General features: G+C 46.8%; 1 long non-coding RNA gene across 1 annotated transcript; it reads left to right on the forward strand.

Annotated features, from left to right (window-relative positions):
- Nucleotides 1-1839: 1839 nt before the first annotated feature.
- Nucleotides 1840-4371, forward strand: LOC149357600 (uncharacterized). Its single transcript, XR_016289911.1, has 3 exons — nucleotides 1840-2410; nucleotides 3818-3914; nucleotides 4270-4371. It is a non-coding gene; the product is annotated as an uncharacterized LOC149357600 (long non-coding RNA).
- Nucleotides 4372-8910: the final 4539 nt, after the last annotated feature.

Below are 8910 nucleotides of genomic sequence, written 5' to 3' on the forward strand. Positions count from 1 at the left end.
GTGGAGTATTTTTTCATCAAAATAATTTTGTAGTAAGGAGCAGTTAACCTCCTTTTCAATTCAGAACTTTGCAGCTATTGTGAAAGTTCTCTGCAGAGATTGTAATATTGAATTGTCACCGATTTAGATTTGAAAGGAAAAGGTGAAATTAACTTCAGAGGCATAACTAATGCCGGAATGAAAATGTATTGAAAATAATTTTAACAAATAACTAGGCTTCAGAAAGAGTGATTACATTGTCTGGTTTTTATTCTCAGAACTTGATACTTAGGTGCTTCAGGTATTGATAGTTCAACGACACTTGTTTTTGAGGATAATGAGAGTGAAAGTTCGCATTTATCTCCCACTTTTTTTTACTCAAACCCATTACGTTGGGATTCCAGTTGACCTTGCATGATGCGCCGTGCCATGTAAGTATGTGTGGACATATTTGCTAAAATTATAGAATCTGGCACCTTTCTCTTTCCTCTTAGCACTAAGTCTGTTAACGCACTAGTGTGCCAGTCCTAGTGTGAATGGCTCTGCAGTGATGGACCAGTATTTAGGGCACTCAACTGCTGAGCCAGAAGATGCAGGTTCAGTCCCGGCTGCAGCAGTCTCGTTTCGATGGAAGTAAGTCGCAAGGTGCCAGCGTACTATGCGATGACAGTGCTCCTTAAAGAACTCCAGTTAGCTAAAATTGCCACAGCTCTCCACTGCAGTGTTTCTCGTGGCCAATTTTGCTTTGGGACGTTAAAGTCCATATAGAGTTTCACAAGGGAACAGCAGGTCACAATTAGTAGCGAGGTGCTGGAAGTAGTAAGGGAATAATACGTCTAGTTATGGCATGTATTGGCCACTGATCCGGATCATGAGCCGAAAATAACTGCAAAAATAAGACTGGAGTGGAGTGCTTAAGGCAACTTCTCTCAGATCATGAATAGCAGTTTGCCATTTACCCGCTGCTGTGTCGCAGGGGTTAAGGCGCTAGTCTACCAAGCCAGGGTACCCAGTTGTAAACCCGACCGCGGCGGCCGCATTTCGATGAAGGCTGAACGCGAAAGGCGCCCGGTGTGCTGTGTAATATCAGTGCACGCTAAAGATTCCCAGGGGGTCGAAATTATTCTGGAGAAAGGTCGGCATCTCTTTCTCTCTTTCTTCTTTCACTCCCACCTTCCTCCCTTTCCTTGCAGCACAGTTCAGGTGTCCACTGAGATATGTGTGACAGATACTGCACCATTTCCTTTCCTCAAAAACAAATTTACCAGTTTACTACTATCCCTCAACAGAAAAGTAAACAATATCTGTATTTTACTGGTACTCATCTATGAGTCAGAAATGTGGAGGCTAACAAAGAGGGTTCCGCTTAAGTTAAGGACAACGCAGCGAGCTATGCAAAGAAAAATGATAGATGTAACGTTAAGAGCTCAGAAGGGGGGGGCGAGAGATCAAACGCGAGTTAAAGATATCCTACTCGAAATCGAGAGGAAAAAATGGGTTTGGGCAGGGCATGTAATGCGAAGGCAAGATAACCGCTGGTCCTTAAAGTTGACGGAGTGGATTCCAAGAGAAGTCAAGCAGAGCAGGGAGCGGCAGAAGGTTAGATGGGCAGATGAGATCAAGAAGTTTGTGGGGATACAGTGGCAGCAATTGGCAAAAAAAAACAGTTAATTGGAGAGATGTGGGAGAGTCTTTCGCCCTGCAGTGGGCAGAGTCAGGCTGATGATGATGGTCATACCATCCTAGTGTAAATATGTATGTGTTCTACCAGAAGTACATTGAGTTAAAAATGTAGACTGAGGATACGGATGTCACTACTTAGTAAGCTAGGTTAGGTGATGCTGGATGACTTGTTCTGTGAGCTTTCAGCCTCCTTTTGCCTTGAGAAGCTCCTCGTAACATCTTTGCATCATTCACTTTTAACTTAATGTGCACGATATATCGGTGTATGTCATAATTGCTTATTAGAGCATGCAGCCATTTTGCTGCTTGAGTGTCAGGGAAAATCAGGGCAATAAGAAACATGTTTAAATATTACTCTTCCTTGATTAACACTTGTCAGCCATCTGTAAAGGTGTCCCTTGGTTTCAATTTGCCAAGTAAATTGGAATTGGCAGTACATGATTGAATGTACATACACTAGTGCATGCATGCACATGTATGCTATGTCAGCTGCGCCATGCATATACATAATATTTGCTTCTGCAGGTCCACTTGGGTCATGACAGTTACACTGCACCGGCTACTTGGGAGAGGCTCTTGGCCTTGCCTGGGGACTCTGCCTTCTGCAAGCAGTTGGCCGTGAGCATCTGGGGAAGCGACGTGCTTTCCCAGAGGACATTGACGGGAACACTTTCTAACAATGCCCGTTCTAAAGGGGCAACAAAAGTGTTCCCGCCACTGTCCCCTGTAAAGGTGGCTGCAGTGTCAGGTGAGCTGAAAATTGTAATTCAGGTTTCACGTGTGACTACCCTTTGAATTTTATTGGTGCCACCAGAAGAGTGTAATTTGCAAAAATCGCAGACCTCCCTCTTTATCTCTTAGCACTCCACATCTTTTCAGAGTACTTCCTAAGCATTGTTCTTCCATTCTGAGCAGCAATAAAAAAAAGCCAGCACGTGCACCGTATAAACGTGCATAAGGGATGCACTTGTGTACAGGCCGAAGTAAACACTAAAAGAGAGTGTGTAAGGGCGCACACAGACTTTCCATGAACCACGTGGGAATAGCCTTCGAAATGCATGCGCTCAGGCACTTGCAGGTGCTGCCAACAGATGGCGCCCTAGGCCGCGGGTCATCATCAGTAACTTTTTCCTCTGCCACGAGCTCCCGCTCTCTGTATGAGCATCAGTATCTCCAACTTTTTGTTGCTGTCAAAGCCACAGAAGTTGTGGTAGTGTGGCAGTTTTATGTAGTTGTGTGTTTTGTGTGCTACCGCCGAGCATTGCAATTTTAGCAAGGTGGGCAAGCACCTTAATAACTTACACAGCTCGGAATTCGCCCTTAAACGCAGCAAGCGTGTGACAAGCAGAAAATTCGATGTGGATGAGAAATCCATCCAGCGATGGTGCAACCAGAAGGGTGCGTTAAGGAACACAAGCTGCAAAAAAATGCGATTTCTGAGGCAAGCCCTGCAAATTCCCCCGAACTGCAAGGGCTGCTCTGCTATGTTATGGAAGTGAGGAACAGTACACGTTGACAACGGACTTGCTGTGTGACTTCCTGTGGGATGAGCATGCACCAGAGCACAGCCCCAGCTCTTATTCAGAAGACTCAAGGAGTGATGACTGAATGTAGAATAACTGTCACTCTTTCCCTGATTTGTGTGTTTTTGCTTAAAAAGAAAATTTTTTTGCACATTTCGAATATGGGCTGCAACCCGAAAATTGGCCCTCATATATGGAAAAAAAGTGCGACCCTTACACACGTTTATTCGATCTTTTTATTTCGTTTAGTGTTTCATTGCGGGATTGAATAGTCTGCAATTTTCCTATAAATCTAAGCATGCATTTAAGACCCATTGGAAAATTTCATTCACTGTCATGAGCTTGTATTGCTTGGTAAAGTTTTCTGCGCTGTAGTACGGAAGAAGTTTGATAAAGTTTTGAAATTGTGTTTTTTCTTAAATTTGGCTGTGAGTTTCACGCTGAGGTACAAGTAAAAGTGCATAAGAACGAGTTACCAAATTAGACGGCCAGTTTTATTCTATGTTGCCCAATGATTTTAATTTGAGCAATTTTTGGGGGGAGCAGAATTTTCTAGACTTGGGGTCCTAGAGGCCTAGCTTCCCTCAGGGTTTTTTTTCTTTTTTGCAGATTCCTTCCGGTATTTCCTTAAGTTGAAGGGTTGCCCTCCTGAAGAATTTACGCGGCGGCACAAGAAGGTGGCTCGGTATTTGGCACAGAAATGCTCTGATCTGCGCCGCTCATAATTCAGTGAGTATTTTTTGCCCACAGCAAAGAATTCATTGCTAGTGCATGAAAGGTAAATGCATATACAGTTAGTTGCTCTCCCGTAAGTTCATTCGAGAGCTGCACATGATGCAAAACTGCAAGAAAACATTTACTTTACTCTTACTTGAGCCCTACTCACCTGCTGATTTGTAGATACCTCTTTAGTGGCTCTGTAAGAGCAGTAGCTGAAAGAGTGTGCAGCTGAATGGATAGCATTTAACGTGCATAAAGTAACTGTGTAATATACACGTGTCATTACCATGCCATTATTAGGTGTACCCTTTCACGGTGTACCCTTATTGCAGAGCTTAAGTGTCCCCTTAAATTTTTTTCCAAGGTTCGACCAGCCGAGAGTAGAAGCCACCAAGGCATCGTGGGATTTGTGCCATTAACAGAGTAGCCTGAAATATTTTGTGCAATAAAGTCAGCATTAAATTTGTTTTTGGCATGGCATTGCTTTGGGGTGCATGCATTGAGCTCACTGCTCTGCAGCTACCCATGCGTGTGCAGGCTTTGAGAACAATTCTGGAGTCCTGACGACACAACACAACAGGACAGAAGACACAACAGGACAGAAGACACAACAGCACAGAAGACACAACAGGACAGAAGGCACAACAGGACAGAAGGCACAACAGGACAGAAGACACAACAGGACAGGACACAACAGGACAGAAGACAGACAACATGCCAAAAACATGACAGGACAGGAGACAGAAACACAACAGAAATTTTCTGTTGTAATCCTGTAGTGTTTTTTGACTGGGAAGTGACTCTCGCTGTCAGGGGTTCGGTGATCGCGCAATTGATTGATTGATTACAAACATCTTTATTTCTTCAATGTTCTCAGAACATGTGGGTGGGCCGCCTAGTGCGGTAGTCCACTGGCTGCTGCTGCTGCGCTGGCCCTCCCCACATGACAGTAGACATGATATGATAAGTTATCACGTGGTTTGAGCGTTATCTTCTGCTCCACCAGCAAGAGAAAAATTTAAGCGGTCGTAATTGGCTATTGATCGTTGATTATCCCAAAACGTACCTATACACTATTAGAAATACATTCGGGAAGGACATAGTAGTTTAGGACGCTTATAATATTCAAAACACACACCGTGAAATAATCAAGCCTATTAACTTTTCCCTTCTGCTGAAAGGCGAAAAGTTCGGCTCTGAGTTCAACGTGTGAGATCCGTTCACTAGAAAAATGTCATCCTACTCCTTGCTGGGCCGCAAGCGGTAGGATGTTGACGTGCCACTGGTCGGTATCGGTCAGCTCTGTGGGTGGGCGTCCTGCCTTGGTACGGAACAAAGTGAGAAACGACTGCCCTACACCAGTACTCCGGAAGAGCCCCGTCTTCGCAAACCAGACCTGCTGTAGGAGAACTTGGAGTTGCTCAGCGCCCAAGTTGCACGAAGGACTTCTTGGCGACATCCAGTCCGGGTGTGCTGCCGCTCATTTTTTCTGCGCCTCCGCGTGCGCGACGACGCCTTTCGGCTGCGAGCAACTAGCACCGACTTTTGGAAAGCACGGCGGCCACAGCTCGCGAGCGCCATGTGGTTTTCCGCACTAGATCTCGCCCCCACAGCTCGCGGCGCATCATGGAGGAAGGAAAATGTCCTTTTTCCATGGTAACTCGGCGTTGAGCTAGTGCGCCGGCGGCGGCCGGGACAGGCGACTGGGAGAATGGAGTGAATAATTTCACTGCGACGAGTTTTCAGTGGGTGGTCGGCTCGACTAGATCGCCTTTATGGCTTTGGAAACAGCAGCACTGACAAAGGTCTACGCAGAGTCCTCCCCGTTAATCGGCGTGTCAGCGCGCGCTCATTTCTTTTTGCCTTCATATGCATTTTGTTTTCATATGTATTTTTTTGCAAAGGGCAAGCACTCCGCCGCTTCCCTCCAGCCCCGCGCGCTGCATAGCAGGAACTTTGGACAGTAAATAATTAGCACTGTTTGTGGACCTCGTAGGGCGCTGTTAGAGCAGCACCGTCGCGTGAAGTGTTTCGCCCGTGTCGCTTGCTTGGTCCTGCATACACAGAAAATTTTACGCGTCGCCCGGAAGTACACCCGCGACTGGCAAATCGGACTCCGCCGTGCACGCTTCTGGGGTTCTGATCTATGTGCTCCCCCCCGCCTCTGTCTTGGCCTCAAAACGCGGACCGACTTGGCCAGAGAAAATATTCAATTTGCTGTGCCCGTAAGGCAGCGCAGCAAAATTAAAGAAAAATGAACACTCTGCTACTTGGTAAAAGAGGGCTAACAACACTTGGAACGGGCTACGCGCAGAGCTAGCACAGACAAACTTTATTTAGTTCAGATAAGTGGCAGGAGGGCGGACTTGCCCCCCACCCTCCCCCCCGCGTCCTTGAAAACCGGCCGAGATCCCTCGGGACCTGGCGGCTTCGAAGGCTAGTCTTACGACGGTCTTATGCTCTTCCAGGTCCTATGGCTGCGTGGCGATACCACCCAGGACTCCTTACTGACAGCTGCAGCGCTGGATTGGGCGCATGCAATCGTCATATGGGCTGGGCAGCTCCTCTGCAGGGCGAAATGCCGCGTCGGACCGCGGGCACGGCCGCTCGATGCGAGGCGCCGCTGTAACATCGTTGATGCAGACGACTCAATAAGATTTAGACTGCTTGTTGCATAAATTATTGCTACCTCACAACAGAAAAAATAAAATAATACTTTTTACTCTAACGCGAAATATATCTGCGATAAGAAATGCATAGTTGCCATGATGAGCACAAACGTCTGGCCACAATGCCTCAAAAATTTGAAAGCTCAACAACAATGTCTTTGTTGTAAGCTTGGAGCTCACACTGTTTTACTTGCTGCAGAAATGAGGTTCCTTTTGTCTCAGCAAATAATAAGTTCGCACTAAGCATTTTTAGTACAAGCGGGAAGTGATAGTTTTCGTTCAGAAATCTGGCCACCAAGGTTGTTCACGTAAGTCTGGCAACAAAGTAAAAACTTTGAAACAAATGTTAAATATTGTTATAAAATACTTAGGCAGCTACAAATTTTGAATTTATAAAACACAGAACATATCCGCGAATAGAAATAGTTGCATTATGAGCACAAGCGTCTGGCCACACGGCATAAAAAATCTGAAAGCTCAACAACAATGTCTTTGTTGTAAGATTGGAACTTACGCTGTTTTTATTGCTGCGGAAATGAGGCTGTTTTTGTGTCAGCAAATAGTATGTTGCCACTGAGCATTTTTAGTAAAAGTGGGAAGTGATAGTTGTCGTTCCGAAATCTGGCCACCAAGGTTATTCACGTAAGTCTGGCAACAGTCTAAATTTTGAAACAAATGTTAAATTTTGTTATAAAATATTTATGCAGCTGCAAATTTGGAATTAATAAAATTTCTTTAGTTTGCATCGTTGCACATAATCGTTTGGTTTAATTTTTAGGCATTTGAAGGCCATAACTTCTACTACACTTGTGCACAACTCTGCAGGGTTGTCGCCAGTTGGTTCAGTGACTCTCGCTGTCAGGGGTTCGGTGATCGCGCGATTGATTGATTGATTACAAACATCTTTATTTCTTCAATGTTTTCAGAACATGTGGGTGGGCCGCCTAGTGCGGTAGTCCACTGGCTGCTGCTGCTGCGCTGGCCCTCCCCACATGACAGTAGACATGACATGATAAGTTATCACGTGGTTTGAGCGTTATCTTCTGCTCCACCAGCAAGAGTAAAATTTAACCGGTCGTAATTGGCTATTGATCGTTGATTATCCCAAAACGTACCTATACACTATTAGAAATACACTCGGGAAGGACATAGTAATTTAGTACGCTTATAATATTCAAAACACACACCGTAAAATACTCAAGCCTTTTAGCTTTTCCCTTCTGCTGAAAGGCGACCAGTTCGGCTCTGGGTTCAACGTGGGAGATCGGTTCACTAGAAAAATGTCATCCTACTGCTTGCTGGGCCGCAAGCAGTAGGATGTTGACGTGCCACTGGTCGGTATCGGTCAGCTCCGTGGGTGGGCGTCCTGCCTTGGTACGGAACAAAGTGAGAAACGACTGCCCTACACCAATACTCCGGAAGAGCCCCGTCTTCGCAAACCAGACCTGCTGTAGGAGAACTTGGCATTGCTCAGCGCCCAAGTTGCACGAAGGACTTCTTGGCGACATCCAGTCCGGGTGTGCTGCGAGAGAGAGAAAGAACAACTTTTATTTAGAAAGCCTGCAGAGTCGGTTAGGCTCCCTCCAAGCAGGGAGGACAAGCTTTTACAGCGACGCGGCCACTACGTCAATCTCGTGCGTTGTGCTCCTTGAGGTCTTGTTACGTCCCTCGCTACTTCCGCGGGTTCGAGAGGGCCGCCGCCCCCTTCCTGGGGGTGCCGCCCCCTCTCCTCGGTTTCGCTCGGTCGCTCCCTCTCGAGAGCTGCCGAGACCTGCTGGACGGCCTTGGGTTGTGTCTTTTGATCACAGCTCCTCGTTGCAGCCTCTAGCTGCGGCGGGATCGTCGTCTTCTCGCTGGCTTCGCGCGGATTTACGCTACAGTCCCAAAGGATGTTAGCCGCGGTGGCTATCTCCTTCGCGCACAGTCTGCATATGTCGCTCGCGTGCACACTCGGACACACGTGCTTAGCTAGCACCGGGGTGAGCAGGGACCCCGTCTGTAACTGTCTATATAACATTGCCTCCTTCCGGGTAAGCCCCGCGTGAGGTGGATGATGATGAAAAGCCTTTATTTAATAAAAGAGGTGAGGCTTTCTTAAAGAGCCCCGCAATGGGTGGAGTCCCTATTCCGGGACCCCATTGGTTGAAGCCGCCAGCTTAGCCCTCTTGACCAAAGCCTTTTGGGCCAGAAGGTCCAAGCAGCCAAGGAGGGCCGCCTCCCATTCCTCTCTGGTAGGGTTGGGGTGGGGGGAGAGAGCTGAGTTGCGCTGGCAAGCCCAAACCATGTGGTAGGTGTCAGCCACCTCGCCACAGTGTTTGCACCTGCCAGTGAACGCG

Source organism: Amblyomma mixtum, chromosome 3 (genome assembly GCF_055824585.1).
Source record: "Amblyomma mixtum isolate Tamu chromosome 3, ASM5582458v1, whole genome shotgun sequence".
Taxonomy (NCBI): domain Eukaryota; kingdom Metazoa; phylum Arthropoda; class Arachnida; order Ixodida; family Ixodidae; genus Amblyomma; species Amblyomma mixtum.